An 18,111-nucleotide genomic window follows, 5' to 3' on the forward strand; every position below is an offset into this window, starting at 1 on the left:
ACCCATCTTAAATGCCCAAGTATGTATCTTGGAATAATGGAAGAAAAATATCCTCTTAGCCAGAGATATAGGAAGTTTGTGAGAAATGTGTTTGGGGGTAAGTAAAATCTTCCAAAAAGTTACTCCCAGAAGACCCTGGAACATTCAACAGACTCGGTGTCCTTTGAAAGTTTACATTTTTAATGATGGCCAGGAGTCATGGAAAGCAATATAACTTGTCATCAACATCCACAGGTTATGAAGACTGACAGGGAAAGAATCTATTTCTGAGTGAACTCAAAACCTTGATTTTTTTAATGTTCATTTTTAAAAGTTAAAGCTAGGAAATGAATATTAATTCCAAAATAGTGATAAACAAATGGTCTGGGACACAAAATACAGGTTAAAACTCTAGAGGTGCACAGGACAGTCGTGAGCGCTGCTGTATTTTATTGTTTATAGAGAATATAACATTTTCCTTTACTTTTGAAATCATGGCAATTGTCAGAATTTTATCATAGGCCATTCACCTGTATGTTTTCTTTATTAGAGTTTGAGCTCCGCTAGGTAAGAAGCAGATTTCATTGACCTTATGAAGCCCAGCATGAAACACTAACAGTGAACCCAATACATAACACATTATAATTGCTCCATAAACATTTATGGAATGAGGGATGAGTGAACAAAAGAATGCAAGTGTGAATGAATGAATGGATGATATAACAAGAGCTCATTTCTTGAGATCATGGTTCTAGCAAAAAATAGCGAAAGAGAGAAAGAGAGGAATTGAAAAAAAGTCTTTCTTTTCAGAAACTCAACAGTAATGTCCAAATTTTTTTTATTCTGAGAAAAGATTTTTCATGCAGTACAGAGGGCTAACACTGTGCTATCAGGCTTAGTGTTTGATAGTATATATTATTAGCTGACTACATCTTTGCAACAAACTGAGACATAGGAGCTGCTGTTGCCTCCCTTGCATGCAAGAGAATTCTGACTAGAAAGATTTAATGACTTTTCTAAAGTCATCCCTTAGAATGTAAAACTAAAATATAAAAATGTCTGAGGTCTGAAATGCTGGCTTTTTTTATTCATTACTACAACCATAGTGCTTAGAAGAAGCCTTCGCCAGAAGCCCTCCCCCACAGAAGACACTCAATTTATAAATTATATAAATGTTCTCTTCCCACAGCCTCATTCTTAATCATCAGCTATACTGGCCCCAGGAATAGACAAATGATCAACAAGAGAGGGGGAAATTGAGTGGGTTCACTATGGCCAAGTGTCCATGCACACCTTTTGCTCAGAGAGTAAACTTCATGGCTGTGGTTACTGAGTGCAGAACTGACTCCCTCTCAAAACAACTCGATAAAAATACAACCGATTGCCATGGAGTAGCTTCCCATTCACAGTGACCATAAAGAAAAGAAAGAATGCACTGACATTGAGTTGATTCTAACTGAGTGACCCTACAGGACCAGGTAGAACTGCGCCTTTGGGTTTCTGAGACTATCTCTTTATGGAAGTAGACAGCCTCATCTTGTTCCCACAGAGCAGCTGGTGGCTTCAAACTGCTGACCTTATGGTTTTCAGCCCGAGTAACCCACGATGCCACCAATGTTCCATAGTGACCCTAAAAGCTCTACAATCCAAAAATAAAGTCCCTCTAACTCTTGGCTGAACTTTTCAGAGATTCCCGTGGGAGATACGTGGGGAGGGGAGGAGGGCAATCTGCTTCAATGAGAGCTTATGAAATACTTATTTTCCCCCAGAGGTCAGTATGCAGAACTTCTTGAAGACTGTTACCAGGTAAAAAGCAAATATTTTGAGAATGATGAGGGAAACAAATGTACAAAAGTGCTTGACACAATGGATGGATGGATGGATTGTGATAAGAGTTGTAGGATCCCCCAATAAAATGATTAACCAAAAAAGGTTAGCTGCTGGATCCTGCCGGCCACTCCTGCAAGAGACAGACATGGCAGGTGCTTGCATGAGACTTACAGCCTTCCAAATCCCATGGGGCAACTCGACACCTTCCTGTAGGGTCACTAAGAGTCGGCATCAACTCAAGAATAGTGGGTTTGGTTTGGTTACTTTTTACCTAGCACTTCTTACTGAACTAAAAGAGGTAATTTATTCAGCTACCCTCAAATGGCCTCAAGATATTGAAGCAACTCTGAGTGGAAGTCTGCCATAATTGTCCTACGTCTCTATTCAGAGCTTCTTCATTCTTTTATATGTGGCAATTCAGTTGTAATTCAGTTAGTACAATTTCAGTGTAATTAATTTTGTCCACTAGATAGACAAATACTTACAAACTTCATTTATTGTTGTTATTGTTTTCAATAAAAGCGCTGCACCTCCATCCCAGAAAAAAAATGTCGCCAACAGTCCATTTCAATGCACGGAGACTCTATAGGACAGAACAGAACTCGCCATGCTCGGGTTTCCAAATCGGGAACTCTTCAGGTGAGCAGACTGCCCTATCATTCTCCTAGAGCTGCTGGTGAGGCTGAGCAGCAGATCTTTAGATTACCTAGTGCTGAAGCACACTACACCTGAAAGTGGACCGGGTAGCTCTAGTGCTCAAATCCCAAAGGTGAAGGTAAGTAAAATGTTAATTTATTATCAATGATACATTTGGGGGAAGCTTTACAGGAAATTCTTTTGTTTTTAAATTCCAGCTATAGGATAATATGAATAGTAAAAGGCTCTCTGCCCTACACATGGTCCCATAAACACCCACTGCCACATTGCCATTGAGCTGATGCATTGATTCAAATTCAATAGTGACGCTACTGGACAAAATTGAACAGCCCTCTAGAGTCCCCGGGTCCTTGATCATTAGAGGAGCAGACTTCCACATCTTTCTCTTCTGGAGGAACTACTGAGTTCAAACAGCCTGCCTTCAGGCAAACAGCAGACAGAAGACTGCTTAACATCACACAATTAGGGTTGGTTTTGCACATGGCAAGAGATCAACATATGGTTGATAAATGCAGGAATGAATGACTTAATAGACTGTATAGTTCTGATATTACAGGACTATGTGTTATATGACTAGTGGTAAAATTAATAGTAACATTAAAGGTTTAAAGGGAAATGTAATAACATCTTACCTAAGGATTTTACCTATGGAGTGTTATATACTTTCAATTAGCAAGTTCAGAAACGATTACCAAGTTTTGCATTAAGAAGACAGCACTGATCCTGTATTTATCCTTCAATGACATATTCCTTTCTCAGTAATTATCTTTCCTTGGATTGGAAGATTGGAAATTCTCATATAATTAAAGTGTCCATGGATACAATGTAACCTGCTCCACAGATATTGAAATTTATAGCATAAATTAAACAGCTACTAATACCATTGAACAAAACTGATCCTTCATAGGTGACAATACAATGAACATAAACACTGAGCATGCATACTTTATTTGCCATTTCAACCATTAATATGTAGTGGTTAGTTTTACAAGTTTTCTAATCCAGCCAATACCTAATCTGCATCTTTAAAGACAAAATTAAATAGAGGATTAGAAAATAAGCCAAGAAGCAATTTTAATAGCACAGAAAACACAATTTACATTGGAAAAACTGTGGGGATGGTAGCCAGATTTATATGATTAACTACTTCAGTTCTATGCATTGTCAGTATATACAAATAAAACTGACAGTCTGTGTGTTGAATATTTTCTTGGGAGCTCTTACATATATAATCACAATCCATATTCCATTAGATCAAGCGGAGTTCCACAGTTGCTGCCCTCATCACTTCCAACATATTTTCTTTCTTCTGGAACTCCTTGAGATCAGTTCTCCTTTATCCCCTCCTTTCCCATTCTGCCACCCACCTGAACCCTTAATATATATTGTTATTATCGGGGGGGAGGGGGTTTGCCATAACTTACACCATCCAATGTATCCATTCACCTAAATGCTGATGTTCATTTCCCTTGAGTGGGATTATACAGTCAGCCTTGCTATTAGTTCCCCGCTCCCTCATTTCCCCCACCATCTCTTCTCATACCATTAGGGAATCTTACTCCCATTACTGTTGCTGAGGGGCTACCTACCTTGGATTTCATGCATCGAAAGACCTTAATTGTACAAATGTACATAGACAGGTCTAGCAAGATTAGTGAGGTAAAAGTAAGGCCATTATGTGTTACACCTTTTCTTCTGCCCCACTATCATGTTCACCCAACACTCACCTCTCAGTAATTCATCTCAGGTACCTCTCAATTGGTCAAACATCTCCAGAGACACCCTGCTCACCAGAGATATTTTGATCCCTTGCTACTCCCCTGCCCCTGGCATATTGGCTCACCATTCCTCCACCCCAATCTCCTCCTTTCCCATGTCCTCCCTGAACCGTAGGTCACATTGCTGTCTCCTTGAGATTGCTTGTCATGTCTGTCTCATATAGATAGACATATATATAAATAGTACTGGGTCCAACTGATGACCATTGTGAATATCCCCCAACCACTTCAGATGAGGTGACAAGCACTGACCCCCAAGTCAGAAGTCTCTTTTTGGGATTCCTCCAAGAGGAATCATTTATCATGAAACTTGTTTAGGGCACTGAATAGAATGGAGCCAGGTTCTCCCAAACATCCCGAAAGTAGATTTTAAGATTTGCTTCTGTGAGTAGTGACTGAGCCAAAACTATTTTATTTTATTGCAATCATTATAATTCAACACTATTGACATGCTCTGGGAAACTTGAAATCACACTATATAAGAAAATCTGTACCATTCTACGAAAAAACAATGGCAAAATGGACTAAAACATAGTTTCATTATATTAAAATGTTCTTCACATGCAATTTTGTCAAAGTAACATGTATAAATCTGAATCATATATTAAGTAGTACAATGCATGACCTCTTGTTTTTTGTTTTTAAAGCTCCTTGACCCTTGGAAGTTGATCAGCTGGTATAAAAAGGGCCTTTTAGTTACATATGGTTATGGAGCCATTCTAGACCGGCAATTTTATGTAGTATTATACTTGAGCACTATGTTAGTAAACAAAACAATCCTCTCATTAGTGTTGCTGCATTAAACTTTACTTTTAAGATTTAAAATTCCCATGATATTTATATTATTTGTTAATTGCTAATTGTCAGCTCAAGTCATTTGTTTGCACTGAAGTCAGCTCCATTTATTATAGTAATTAGTGTCTGCCAGGGAATCTGTTTTGAATTTCACAAATGAAGGTCCTTCAATATTTTCAAATACTTGCATCTGTAATCAAGACATAATGGCTGTACTGTGGCATAATGCTCTATACATAGAAGACATTTAATAAATATCTGCTGAGTGAATAAAGCTAGCAAATGATCGATCTTCACAATAGAACTATAAACATATACAGTAGCCATTAATTTAGTTATGGCTATTTCATGCTGAAAAGAGTTATCTATATTTGAATTTTTGCCATAACAGGATATTTAATGTAAATACGGACCTGATAAACATATAAATCATATTTTTTAGAGAAATGAAATGGAAATATACAAGACATATACAAATTACACTGCCAATCGTAGTTGAACTTAATGGTATTAACTCACAAGCCCTTTGGGGTATTTTCTCTTTATATTTAGGTATGACTTATGATATTGTTTTTGCATGTTTTTAAAATGTGTGTAATGGCATAGAGAGTCTTGGTGTGCTATCTGGTAAGCGTCGGACTGCTAACAGCAGCTGCTCCACAGAGAGAGAGAAGGCCATCTACTTCCATGAGAATTGACAGTTTCAGGAATCATATAGCAGGTTTCAGGACCAACTCTATGCTACAGGATTTGGCTTGAGTTTGGACATGCTATCAGAAGAGACCAAAAATATCATATTTGGTAGAGTCAGCAAAAAAAGAAGAAGACACTCAAGAAGATGAATTAACACAGTAGCTACAACAATGGGCTCAAATATAATTGTAAGAAAGGCACAGAACCAGTTAGTGTTCCATTCTAACGTACATACATTTACAATGAGTCAGAGATGACTCCACTGCACCTGACGGTAACAATAACACACACTCTTTGCAGATTTGAAAGACTTCTTCTCCTATTTTAGCCTCAAATAGAAGAAATCAGTAGGACTCCTGACCAAGCTTCTTCCACTCTGTTCACTTTGGAAGCCCAGTGTGCGCATGCTCTGCTTTCTTCTTTTTCAATAATGATCTGCCCATTATCCTTTATAAACTCAAACCCTGTCCTTGGTAACCAAAGCCAATTCTTGTCAGGTTACTCAAGAAAAACATAACAGTACTTCTTCCTATCATTCTCCTACATCATGCGTGTAACCTGCACAGAATTATGATCATCAAAATAAGAGCTTGATATATCCTGTTTTAAACACATCTTCCCTCAGCTCTTTTGGGTATTTGCTACTATGAGGATATGTTGAAAGTTATTTATACAAGATCAATGTTATTGTTATTTTAGGTACCAGCCAGCCATTTTCAGCTCATACCCACCTTATTGTTCAATGGAACCAAACACTTCCTGTTCCTGGGCCATTCTCAGAAACATTCCTATGTTACAACCCATTGTTGCAACCACTGTTGCAATCCACCTCATAGTCTTTTTTTTTCTTGCTATCTTTCTACTTTACTAAACATGATGCTTTTGTACAGGGACTGTTCTCTTTTGAAAATATGTCTCACATGTGTAAAATGACCATCCTCATTTCTAAAGAATATTCTGACTAAACTTCTTCTAACACATTTATTTGATGATCTGAAAACCCATGGCATATACATTATTCTTCACCAAAACCTAATTCAAAGGTATCAATCTTTCTTCAATCTTCCTTATTCATTATACAGCTTTGTCACGCATATGAGATGACTGAAAATACCATGATTTGAGTCAAGCACACTTCAAAGTAATGCTTTTGCTTTTTAACACTTTAAAGATATCTTTTGCAACAACTTTGTCCAGTACAAGGAGCTCTGGTGGTTGATGGTTATACATTGGACTACTAACTGCAGGTTTTGCAACATAAAACCACTGAAACCACCCAAAGCACAAGGCTCTCCTTGGGACAAATACAGGGCTTTCTCCTTCCTTAAAGGGGCACAGTCTCAGAAACTCACAGAGGCAGTTCTACCCTGTAATACAGGGTTGCTATGAGTTGGCATCAACTCAATGGCAGTGATTTTGCTTGTTTGTTTGCGCAATACAATGATTTCTTTGATTTCCTGGCTGCTACTTCCATGAGCATTGATGGTGGATCCAAATAAATTGAATCCTGACAATGTCAACACCCACCTCCCCATTTAACATGATTCTGCTTATTGGTTACCAATTGTAAAGATTTTGGTTTGTTTTTTTGTGGCGCAATTTATACTGAAGGTTATAATCTCTTATCTTCATCAGTTAGTGTTTCAATTGTCTTCACTTTCAGCAACAAAGTTGTTATTTGCATTTATCACAGATTGTTAATGAGCCTTCTTCCAATTCTTCTTAAGATAGTCCAGCTTCTAACATCATTTATTCAGTATACAAATTGAGAAACTATAGTGAAAACAGCCCTGACATGATTTAAAGCCTTGCAATATCAACTTGTTCTGTTCAAACACCTGCCTCGTCTACAGTCAAGTTCCCTGTGAGCACAACTATTACCATTCATTGTAATATTATCCATAATTTGTTATGATCCACATACATAAATGCCTTTGCATAGTCACTAAACCACAAGTAAACATCATTCTACTAAAAACCGCTTTCTTTTTTAAAATTTAATTCAATGGTTTAATCATATTAAAAATAATTGTAGAATCATCACCACGATCAATCTTAGAACATTTTCTTCTTTCTTGTACTTATTAACTCCTCATTTCCCTCCAGCCTCCCATGTAACATCCCTAAGAAATTAGTAATCCAGTTTTTGTCTCTATAGATTTACCTAACCTGGATTTCATATACAGAAAAACATACAAAAGCAAAAACAAAACAGCAAGAAGAAAATAAAAGAGTATGTTAAGCCAGTGGACTGAGAAACAAATCTGATGACACTCATATATGTGTAAGAGAGAGCTTTATAACAAGAAGTAATTATGAATCAATAAAACATCCTAGCCCATTCCAACTCATCCGTAAGTCCAATACTAGTCGATAAGTCCCTCTTCTGATTCACGAAACCACAAGCAATGATGCAAAAATACAGAAACATCACCAGCTGGTGGGTGCAAAGTCTTGTGGATCCCAGGATCCTCCTTATGAGGAGGCCACATCCACAAGGAGGCACCATCAGGCTGTGACCTGACTGACAGGCTAGACTCCACCCCTACACTCTTAGATCTTCAAGTTGACACAAAATTATTTAACTACCACAGAGTAAACCCCTTCAGCTAATATACACAAAATGTCAGCAAACACCCTTTCATTCCATGTTCTTTTCTGAATCAACTTGAATTTTTTACAGCAACCTTTCTACACATTCTTGCAACTGTTTTTTCACTCATGTTCACCAACATTTTATGTTCACATTTGTTTGAAATTTCTGATATATTTTGAATTGCATTTTCCATTTACCCTGCTTTTTCTTTTCCTACTCTCTTTTTTGGTCTTGCTTTGGAAAATAAAGTTGTAATTTAAGTCCATTTTATTCTCTATACTTTGGGAAGCTGAATAACACATCTCTTTTCTTCTGGTGAGTTAACCTTTAAAATAAAAATGTTTGCTGAAAGTCTGAAATTGTTCCACTCTTCCTAAATAATCAAAGGAACTTGAGTCTCTTTAAGTGCCATCATCCTTATTTAACTTAAGTGCCCTTTTTCATGAGCATTTTAGTAGTATCTTACTTTTCAACACTCCTATATATAAAATTATTATTACTACTTAATACATATGTGTCCAAAGTGTGTGAAACAAAGTTCCCATCCTTATTTCTAAGGGCTATTTTGGTTATACTTCTTCTAAGGCATCCTTGTTTGTTCTGGCAGTGTCTCACATACTTTGGGCATGTTCTCAGGAAAGACCAGTCCCTGGGAAAGGACCTCATTCTTGGTAGAGTTGAAGGTCAGTATAAAAGACAAAGGCCTCTTGACAAGGCAGACCGACACAGTGCCTGCAACAATGTGCCCAAACATAGCAATTGTAAGGCTCTATGGGACTCGTAGTGTTTCATATTGCTGTGCTGTGATCACTATGGGGTGAACTTGACTTGACATAACAAAACCAACAGTTAAATATAGCCCATGTGTAATTTTATTTATTCATATATTTTCTGGTTTATTTAATCACCAATCTCTCAGAGATCATGTTCTCTCTTCCTGAAATAAATCCTTTACTTAGTGATATACTACTGATAATTTTTTTGGACTAAAGATGTTATCCTTTGCTGACTCATTTCTAATTCATGGTCCAGCGACAAATACTATATTGGGATTATTGGCTACTCTATGGCTTTTCTCTCTAATTTTAGAGTCTGGTGTTTGATAATCAGCCAATTTATTATCATGTCCTTAGCTATGTTTGTGGGATTTTTCTGGTTTGAGGGGTTTTGTTTTTTAGCTTCCTTGAAATTCCAAAATGTCATCTTTTTCCCTCAACTCTGAAAAGTTCTTTACCTTTATGTCTTTGATTATTGTTAGTTTCACTATCTTTGTGTGTGTCTTCTATAAGGCTGATTCCACAGATCTGCATGCTCTTAGACTCTTTTCCATATTTTCAATGTACATGGCATAAGTATTTTGTTCCTACTTTCTTCTGGAGAAAATTTAGTGTGGATCTTTTTTTGCAGATTAATTACAGAAAATATCTCTGTGACCAAACAGGAAAAAGAAGTGGTGGTACATCTTGATGTGTGATACAAATACGAAGTAAACGCGTCAAGATGACTCATACTTTTGGCCGTTGGTATGCTACAGGAACACATTCTCCGCCATCACAGGAACGAGTCGTTTCCATCATCAACACGGTAGAATGTGCTGTTGGCACCATTCAAGTCACTGAATGGTAGGACAGCTTATTCTATAAAATGTGATTCAGCTGGCTCTGCTATTTATAATGCTAACAAAAATTCATACTGATAGTTTGATTGTAGTTAATTCATAAGATCCATGATTAATGCTATAAAAGGGTCACAGATCAAAGCCAAAGCATAGGAGGCCTGCTCATGGTTACTAATAATTTGCTCAGCTGAAGGCTTGGCCACTCACACAGGTAGTGATATCACAAGATGATGAAAGAATGGCTAAGTGGCCAACAAAGTGTCAGTGCTTGGCTGAGGCACCAGTCATTGCCTCACTCTTGGGCAACAGCCCTGGAGAGGTGAATATCGCCACTAAGTGAACTGAAAACTCATCTGGCTGCAAGTTCCAAATGCCACTGCTTTCCTTAACACTACAGTTTATCAACACGTAAACGTTTTAACTGGTCAGGAAATCAAGAAAAGATGAAACAGTAAGATGGTAGAGCTCTATGCCCATGCTTGCTGATCTATACTACATTCAAACTACATTCAAACGTATTCCAAGGTAGTATTCTACACCTACAACATGTTGAAATGTGTTTCCTGTTATGTGACCTGCGGTTCTATATTGCAATAAAGTTAATAACACAAGTAACTGAGCAATAATGTTTATAAATGTGAATTTAAAAGTCTGTGCACCAAAGATCACATATTGAATATTTCCATGTTATAAAGTTTGAGAACATTAAAAACTAATCTGTTGTGACTGAAAACAGACTGTTTCCTCAGGTTAGTGACCAGACCTGCCAGAGGGTAAAACAGAATTTTGGGAAGAGGCAATCATTCTATTATAGTTTCATTGGGGAAGTGATTACACCGGGTATACATTTGGAACACTCATCAAACTACACTTTTAAATTAGTACATTTCACTATATAAAAAATCACACTTCTGGAAAGTTGATTTAGGGAATAAACAACTAGTTTTACATAATGTTATGACTAGGAGAAAATGGGTAATGTACATCATGTCTTTATATTGGTTCTTACTGTTGCATGTGAATCTAAAATGATCTCAAAATATATCAAGTTTCATTTTGAAACATCGTATTCAATGAACAGTAATCAATTATTAGCCAAATAAAATTAATCATTTAAGAGAGACACTGCATTTCAAATTTGCAGTGTATCTAAAGATAACATGCTAAATCTGTGCCATAGTCTTGAATTCCACTTGGAAATATTCAACCAAACTTGAGAATTACTGAGTAATATAAAATCTTCGGGAATTTATTTTGCCCCAAATGAATCCAAAAATGAGTCCAGCAATTTACTTTTAACTTTTTTGGTTAATACTTCAGAAAAAAACATACCAAGTACTCTAAATGTATGCTCTATTAATGAAATTTACTATGCTTGTTATTGTATCATCTATCAAAGTAATATTTCAAAATTGTCCAAAAAATTCTAAAATTAAGCTATTTACTGAATCTCTCTAGAGAAAATGGTGATATCCTAAAATGTAATCATCCACCGTTTAAAAAAATCATTTTGTTGACTTATAATTCACATCATACAATTCAATAGTACATTCAAAAGAGTTGCACAAGCATCACTATAATCAGTTCTAGGACATTTTCTTTCTTCTTGTACTCATTATTTTTAGCTCCCTATTTCTCCCAACCTCTCCTGCCACATCCCACAGAAGCCATTAATATAGTTACTGTCTCTGTAGATTTGCTTATCTTGGATTTCATATAGAGGAAAACATACCAAACAAGAACAACAAGTAAACTAGAGAAAAAATCCAATCAAAAAGAAAACAGGAAATATTAAGAAAGAACGGATTTTAAATGAGTCATAAGGGAGATCAGATAATAAGGTGTAATGTTTTAACACTACTCAATGATGGCCAGAGGGGATTCCCTGGAAGCTTAGTCCATGTACTGATCCTGCAAATGGGTTTGGGGTTCCCACTGTCGTCCATAGCCTTCTGCAAACCTGCTGTTCACAATTTAAGCTCCGATACCATTTCCTCATTTGGATTTGGATCATATTATTTACAATCCTTGGAACACACAAGCTGACGTGCTTCTTCCATGTGGATTTAGTTGATGCTTAAAATGTCATGGACACTTAAGAAAAAAGTGAAGCTTTAAGTGTATCTCAAGATCATCAGTATCTTAATAATGGAATAGGCTTAGTTGTTTTGCTTATTTGTTAGCTTTTATTCTTTTTATATGGGGTTAATACTAAACAGAAGTAGCAATGGTTAGTGCTGTGACAAATGCCAGCTGGTCTTGCCATGCCTAGAATAACCTATGTTTTCTGTCTAGTAGCATACATTTGAGTCTACTGATAATATTTGCATTAAAAGGCTCATGAGCTCAAAGGTTTTTGATGACCAGTTGATCATCACTAAGGCCATTAAAATGTAAAGTGGCATACGAATATTTGGTGGCAGAATAGAGAGGGAGCCTGCTCTAAAGAGGCTAACTACAATATTAGACAGTTGTTACCATACAGAAAATGAGACACAGTGTGGGGTTGCCTTCTGATTATTGAGAAGCCAGAAATTAAAATTTCAAAAGTGAAACTACCTGTTGACGATTAAGTTAAAATATGTTTAAATTCTATTCCCATCTGTAAGCACCATTTTGTGACATGAAAACTCTGTAAACTACTGAGAATGCTGCTTCCAGAAAATCCGCCAGTATGATTGCCTATAAAAATATGTTCCCCAATTAACCATTGTATTCTTTTCTTCCCACTTCATTCATTTTTACTCTTACTAAAAATACTTTATCATAGGAACAACAATGGCCAAGAACTGGCATATTCTCAAGGCTTACGTTTTCTGCTGTTTGCCAAATGGCTGTAATATAATTCACTGAAGTTCTGTTTATGAGTAATATTATTAATGGTTAGCATAATGCTGTGAAATTGGAGACATTCTTTTTGGATTATGTCCAAGTCTTTAAAAAGAACCAATGATTCCAATAGGAAATGAATGGCTTATATTAAGACTCTTTTTAAAAGTGAAACAATATGAAAAGCATTTAGATAGGTATTTTAATTAGTTTAAAGCAATTTTTCAGAGACTCATGAGTCCCCACATGTAGAAGGGGGTTTCAATTGTTTTGGGGGAAATTCCGTATCTTTTGATTTCATTATTATACACTTTTAAAATCCCTCTTATAGTTCAATAGTTTGAACTATAACAAAAAGAGAAAGCTATATTTATGAATGTTTTTAGGAAATCATTTTTCATTTGCAACACTGTTGAAAATATCAGAGAACTGAAAAATCATTCATTTTAGCACACACTATTGACTTTTCTCCTTTATCTGAATCTGTCAGACTTTGCTCAGTGAATGATATTTGTAGCTTTTTAATTTATGGATAAATTGATGAATTATCAAGATATGTCAAGGAAGAAATATTTACTTTTATACTTTTGCTTTCAACAGACATTTACTATCTAAATAAGAAGCATTAAAATGTATTACAAACCCCAATTAGAGGTAATTATTTCTCAACTGGATCAGCCAACAGTCAGCACCTGAGACCAAAACTGAGAATCCCAACTTGACTTTTGAAACCAATCACAAGCCTTGATTCACTTAATGACTCTATTTTAAGGGGAAGCATAAAATTATCTAAGAACATTAAAATATTAAACACTTAACTGTGAACAATTAGAGAGGCAAAGCAGAAGTAAAAAAGGGAAAGAGAGAGGGAGGATATTGGATCATCAACATAAAGTAAATGAAGTTTAGAAAATAAGGTCCGATATGAAATATTAAACCCACCTTAGCTCACATGCACCAGATACACTCATACCAAGGGGTCCTGTTCATCACAGAGCATTTAAATTAAGGGCATAGTTGGCACATGTTTGTGGAGGGAAGAAGGAAGGGGAGGCTAGTGGGAAATCTACAGGTGCTTAGTCCCAATAGGGTCGCTATTCCTCAGAATTGGCTCAATGGTGGTGAGTGTTTTGAATACTAATATGAAGTTTGGCAGTTCCAATCGACCACGTGGTACCATGGAAGACAGATGCTAGGAAAATGTGTCCATTAAGGTTACAGCCAAGACAATCCTGAGAAATTACATTGTGTAGCATATGGACTAAGATTGAATCAGAAGCCACTGCACAGCAGTGGGTTTTAGGTAAATGGGGAAAAAAATCCCTGAGTATGAGGGAAGGAAAGAAGTATCCATCTTAAAGGGTTAAAATTGAAGACACTAGGAGACAAACAACTGGAATTAGATGCCACCTGACAGAGGAGCCCTGGTGGTGTAGTGGTGATATGCTGGGCTACTAACCACAAAGCCAGCAATGTAAACCCCCAGTTTCCAGGAGAAAGATGCGGCTTAGAGAGTGACAGTCTCAGAACATCACAGGAGCAGGTCGACCAGTCCGATAGGTCACTATGAGTTGGAATCGAGTGGGTGTCAGTGATTAGGGATTTTGGGGGGCACACATTTTAAAATCTAGAACAAATTGATTTGGAAAAACCCTAAAGACACACAATAATAAATGGTTTCCTAAAGAAGCAATCAAATGAATTAATATCTTTTGTGTGATAAACCGGTCATACAAACACAGTTAGAGTAACACTTAAATATATATTTTTATAATGTTATAATCATTAAACCAAGTAAGAGACTTTAAAGTTAGTAATAATAATTTTAAAAGGTTGACAAAGTGAAAAAATATTTGACTTCTTTTAATTCTTCCTTCTTTAAGGGAAGAAGACTGAACGTATAAATAAAAAGAACAGTGATACAAAGCACTGATCTGTGAAATATAGTCAAACAGATGTCTGGATTAAAGCATACATATATTTATTTGGGCACATAGAGAAAAAGGGTTGTAAGCAATTAGGTTGAGATGAGCAGCAGGGTTACATTGTACAGTGTGCTCAAGGAAACTGCATGTGAGGAATACGCTTGTCATTCCACCGTGCACACTAATGTCGTTGTGGAACATAAATTAGGTCATATTAAGAATCCAGAAGACAGGAATTAAACTCACATGTACACACACAAGCACACACACAAGCTTAACAACAACAAAAAGGAATATGTTCCAAACTACCACAAAAATATTGCACAGAGACATAGCCTGACTGATTAAATCCCAGGACAACAGGGCAAAGTCTAGGAGGCAAGGAAGTTCACAAGTTAGGCATGTGTCTAGGAAACAGTGCTGCTATTTTAAAAGTTAGGATATACTGGTACATAAATCCATGTTTACGTACCATTCTGCTACACTTCAGGACAACACAAATTGCATAATGGTGCTTGCAATTTCTTAATAGATATTGTTAAATTACCAATTCAAAATCTTGTACATCTTCAGTCTCAGTTATGACAGTGATAGTCTCAGAAGGCCTAACTGTTATCAACCTTTTGATTTTTGCTAATCTGGTAGATGAACTATAATATTTTAATGAATCTGCTATTTCCTGATTATAAGTGATGAGGGATATCCTTTCATTATGTTTATCAACTATTATCTTTTTTTGTTCATTTCATCAGGTTGTTAAATTTTTCTATTATATTGTAAGTGATATTTATTTATTAAGGATCTTAATTTTTCACCTTTTAGTGTAACTATTTTTTAATTTTACATAATGTATCATTGCAATTACTTTTTTAGTCATTATACTGCACAGAATTGTCAATATTTATGTGACATAATGTTTATAAGTTTTTTCATTTGTTTTGCTTGTTTCAATCTTTGTTTTAATAAATTGACTTTTTTCATTTGTTTTGCTTGTTTCAATTTTATTTTAGTAAATTGACTATTATTTTTTACTTACTATGAAGTAGGACTCCAACTCTATTTTCTTATAAGTTGCCAACCAATTGCCTCAAGCACCGTTGACTGAAAACTACACACATACAATGTATTTTTATTATCGCTACCACTGTCACTATTGTTGTATCTTCTTTTACATTGGCGATTGCTAATGTTGATGACATATCTGTCAATAAACACCTCTCCCTCTCACACTCTCTCACTTTCCCTTCCTCCATTTACCTTTTATTCACAACACAACAAAACCAAAAACCCACTGCCATTCAGATAATTTCAACTGAAAATAGCCCTTTATAGGGTTTCCAAGCCTGTAAGCCTTTATCAGAAGTGGTAGCCTGGTGTGTTTGAACCAGTGATGTTGTGGTTAGCAGCTCAACACCTAATTTATTATATGTAAATTATTCCTAAAGACACAACAAAATTTCAAACTCAACTTTGGAATGCTCCCTGACCATTATACGCAAACTGAGGCATCTTACTATAAATTTCTAAATGACTTGCTGATATCATCAATAAAATAAACTAGCTTGAGGCCAATACTAATGATTTCTCTACATCTTACCAAAAATAATGCTAATAATTCATATATACACCTATATATAAACACAATTTGAAGACTTCATCAAAAAAAGTAAAAAGAGAATCCACAGTTTGGGAAAAGTATTCAGCAATGATAGATCAAGGTTAATTTCAAATATCTTTAGAAAAATACAACTCCTCTATAAGAAAAACACAATTCAATATGGCACAAAACATCAATAGACAATTTAATAAGGTTGACATCCAAGTGGCCAATAAACATATGAAGAAATTCTCTCATTAATTAACTCTAGGAGAAATACAAATTAGAACAATGATTAAATACCCCTTCATACCAACACTCTTAGCAAGCTTCAAAAAGAGAAAATTAGAAATGGTCGAGAGGCTATGGAGAGGTTGGAATACTCATATATCACTCAGATATGCATACTGCTGTACAGTGTACTTGTGGGACTGAGAATTTACTGCCACTAGGAAAACAGTATTGCACTTTCTCAAACAAGTGCAAACAAAAACACCTCATGGTCCCACAATCTCTCTACTTGATATGTACCCTAAAGAAATAAGAACAAAGCACAAATAGATATATGCACACCCTTGTTTCACAGCAATTTCTAAAAGAACAAAATGATGGAAACAATCAAAAACTCTGATACGTGGAGGAATAGATCAACTCTCGTACATACACAAAATGAAATATTACGCACCCTTCAGAAGCAATGAAGAGCCTGTCGAACACCTCATGACATGAACAGAACTAGAGGACACTATGCTCAGCAAAATTAGTCAATGTCATAAACATAAATACTTCATGACACTATTATTATCAAAGAAAAGAAGAATGAGAGAAAGGAAGAAACAGTTTTCACAGCAAAGGAAAAGACTTTGAAGATTGCGTTGAGGTCAGGTGCTAGTGGTAGGAATAGGAAGGTGAGGGAGGGAGGAGGGGAGGGGGAGAACTGATATGGAAGGGGCAAGTGGAAAGCAAATGTTTTGAGAATGATGAGGGCAAAAAATGTACAAATGTTAACTGGAAACACAGGGAACCCAGGACAGATAAACCCCTCAGGACCAGTGGTGAGAGGGGGAGAAGAAGGGAGGAAGAGGGAAGGTGGGGGGGGGGCGGGGAAAGAGAAAAAACAGGGCCACTTAGATGGGTAAGTTTAATGAAATAATCTCACTGTTTAATGCGACGGACCGTGAAACCACATACAGGATTTTTTTTTTTTGTATATGCCGTGTTCCTCAAACAAAAGGGGAAGCACTTTTAATTTAGAAAGAAGAGAAGGGTCACCGGCTTAAAGACCCATCAGCTCCCTTACCCATCGGATCTAAATCCTGGTTGAGTGGTTTTAAAAGGATGAAAAGTAAAATTGAAACTCAATTAATTTATGACACACGAGCTAGTTTAAAACAAACAACAGCAGCAACAAAAACCCAACACCGTGTAGATAAAAGAATCAAACGACTTATTTTGTTTAGTAGCATACTAACTAAGTAGCTCAATTTTTCTAAATAAAATACCATGCTAATGAAAGATAAAAGAAAGGAAAAGAAATAATACCTCGGGGTTTAATTTCCTTTATAGTTACTCAGAGCTTATGTTTAAAAATAAAAATTTCTATATTACTGATGACTTTCATTTTTCTCAAAAACATTTATTCTCTAAAATGAATAGAATTTTAGGTTCATATTTACTTTTTACACCTGTAAGCTATACTATAGCTACAAGCTGTATTATACCTGAGCATTTTAGGTTCATATTTACTTTTTACACCTGTAAGCTATACTACATCTATAAGCTGTATTACACCTGAGCATTTTAGGTTCATATTT

The 18,111-nt window shown here is 36.0% G+C and overlaps 1 protein-coding gene across 1 annotated transcript in view; it reads right to left on the minus strand.

Annotated features, from left to right (window-relative positions):
* The window catches only part of USH2A (usherin), a 949,135-nt gene that overhangs the window by 835,679 nt on the left and 95,345 nt on the right, over window positions 1-18,111 (minus strand). The window lies entirely within an intron of this gene.

This window comes from Echinops telfairi, unplaced genomic scaffold (assembly GCF_000313985.2).
Source record: "Echinops telfairi isolate 266 unplaced genomic scaffold, ASM31398v2 ScPeMD7_7424;HRSCAF=8462, whole genome shotgun sequence".
NCBI lineage: Eukaryota > Metazoa > Chordata > Mammalia > Afrosoricida > Tenrecidae > Echinops > Echinops telfairi.